This window comes from Euprymna scolopes, chromosome 35, assembly GCF_053919585.1.
Source record: "Euprymna scolopes isolate OS-2025 chromosome 35, ASM5391958v1, whole genome shotgun sequence".
In the NCBI taxonomy this organism is placed as follows: domain Eukaryota; kingdom Metazoa; phylum Mollusca; class Cephalopoda; order Sepiida; family Sepiolidae; genus Euprymna; species Euprymna scolopes.
This window is the reverse complement of record NC_136516.1, coordinates 5,510,001-5,512,500: the sequence shown is the minus strand read 5'-3', so window position 1 is coordinate 5,512,500 and position 2,500 is coordinate 5,510,001. Positions and strand designations below refer to the sequence as shown.

The following is a 2,500-nucleotide window of genomic DNA, read 5'->3' as shown; positions in this document are numbered from 1 at the left end:
ATATATATATATATATATATTGTCTTTCTCACATTCTCTCTCTCTCTCTCTCTCTCTCTATATATATATATATATATATATATATATATATATATATATATATATATATATATATATGGACATGATTCAAAAGAGAGTGTCCAACATAATAGGTGGCGGACTGTCATCTATAGTATAACCTCTGTCCCATCGACGAAATGTTGCATCACTCTGTCTGTTTTACAAGTCATTTAATGATAGGCCTTTGTAACCTTTCGACAGAAACGCCCACGACAAACTCGACCAGCAGTAAAGTTTCACCTCACACAGTAGAACTACGTAGATGTCAGAAAACCTTCTCTGTAGTTTCTTCCCCAGAACTGCTAAACTTTGGGATTCTCCTCTTGGTTCCTATCTCCCCTAACTGTATCGACCTGCAGAAGTTAAGGTGTAATGTTTACAGCCATGTAGGTGCTTGACTCCAAACATAGTATCTCTATAACTTATGTCTCATATAGTAGTCCCCTACATCAAAGTGGCACTGTACTCTGTTTGGGGTGAAACCGTAATTAAAATTTAAAAAAAAAATTATTTGAAAAACAACTTGCATTTTATTTACTTCATTTCCTGGCCATTTCCATTTATCGATGCCATTTAATCTGTCTTTCTCAACGTTGTTATTTTCTACTGTGTTCTCTCCGCTCACTATTTTAACCCTTTCTGTCTCTCTTGGAATCAGGTACGCTGCCATCATCCGTTGAGAACTTGGACAAGATAACAAGTTAATAAATTCCACCGAGCTTTCGTAGCATATTTGACAACAAGCAGTCTACGTTATACATTTAATTGAAATCACATTATAATAACAAAAATATACTACTTCCTCTCTTAGTATCTCCCTCTGTCTTTCTCTTATTGGAAATACACCATCATCAATTGTATGTCATCCACTTAGCCTTCCTATTTGCTACCTTTGTTTTCATCAATATGTTATTTTCTTCTGCTACTCACGACAGCATAATTATTTAACGTCAGGAGCATTCTTCTTATAAACAAGCAAACAAAAACAAAATGACAAAATTAATACGAGTAGCCATGCTGTAGTACTCGACACCAAGGAGTATAGGTATTTCATGTAGTTCATTATTCCTGCATCAGAGTTTTCACGATATTTGTTTTTTTTTAATGAAAATTCATCCAGAAATAAATATGAACCTACTTTATATTAAAATCTAAAATATACGACTTCACGGTTAAAATTTGAAGTGTTTATTGGATTTCGACAAAGAAAACAGAAATAATTTCTCTATTTAAAAAAAAAAATCAGTGAATAGGTAGTCATTTAAGGAAGGCCTCCACAATTTTGCTGAGCAGTCCTGAGGTAGCAGTATTAGCGTTAAGGTGCAAGATCCTATCTCTGCTGTAAAAAATCAAGGAGTCCATGCTAAATGATCAACGGCTTTGCAGTCGAATAACGAGAGCATCAACAATCATGGTGAATAAGTGTCAGGAATTTTAATGAGCAGTAAGGTCTGTTCCCCAAGATCTTATGTTCTAGAGCAGTGTTAGGCGAAAACAAACGTGCGTTGTTCATCGGCGTTATCCGCTACCATAGATTTCTTCACGTTATTCAGCATTTTCTGGTATTTCATTCACATGCTGTAGTTTGTCGATTTTTACTGTAATATTCAATACTCTGATAATATACAGGTTGATATAAAATAATAAAAACGTATCAAGGCCAAACAGCCACTCGAGAATAAAGGCACATAAATGTAAGGTGATGATGTAGTAATCATTAATGACATAAATTGGTTAGAATTCGATTATTAATAAGGACGGCTTTACATGAACTTGTTTACATTGGATTTGAACGCTACGATATTGTATTCAACCAGGAAGCAGGTGAACGGAACAGTGTTTTGAAAGCAAACAGCCCTGAGAAAAAAGCTTTTTTCATGGAGTCTGCGTTTAGATTTAGTATAGTTATAGGGTGGGAAAATAATATATAGTGGTTGTAGCTAGTCGGTTTTTTCTTGTGAAAATTTTGCAAGGGGAAACATAAATGAAGTATTAAGATAAAAGCATCTAGAAAAAGCAAAAGGGGGCGCTAGATATAATACAGCCTGAACATATCTTATAGATAGGTCGATAGGTCGATAGATAGTTATTGAAAACCATAAAGAGAGACAGAAATTGCGAAAAAGAGAGCAAACAAAGCAAGAAAAAGAAAAGAGAGGGAAAGACGGGGATGAAATAAAGAACGATAGATTTAATAAAAATCTGACAGGGTTGGTTTGGAAGAAGTATGGTGGCCACAAAAAGAAATAATTCAGTAAGTTTGACTGAAGGTTTATTCTATAATTAAAGGGGAAAGTGGTCGCATCATTAAAGATTTAGACAAGTCGGGCGTCTGGTAATATCTAAACTTTTTGTTGGTCAATTGATTGTTAGAAGACACGCGACGATATGATTTGTGCAGACTAACGGTTAGAAGGGAGGCGAGTAAAGTGAAATAAAT

At 34.7% G+C, this 2,500-nt stretch overlaps 1 protein-coding gene across 1 annotated transcript in view; it reads right to left on the bottom strand.

The window, feature by feature from the left end:
- LOC145259584 (protein amalgam-like) overlaps positions 1 to 2,500 on the bottom strand; it is a 987,333-nt gene that overhangs the window by 920,432 nt on the left and 64,401 nt on the right. The gene's annotated exons all lie outside the window — the stretch shown is intronic.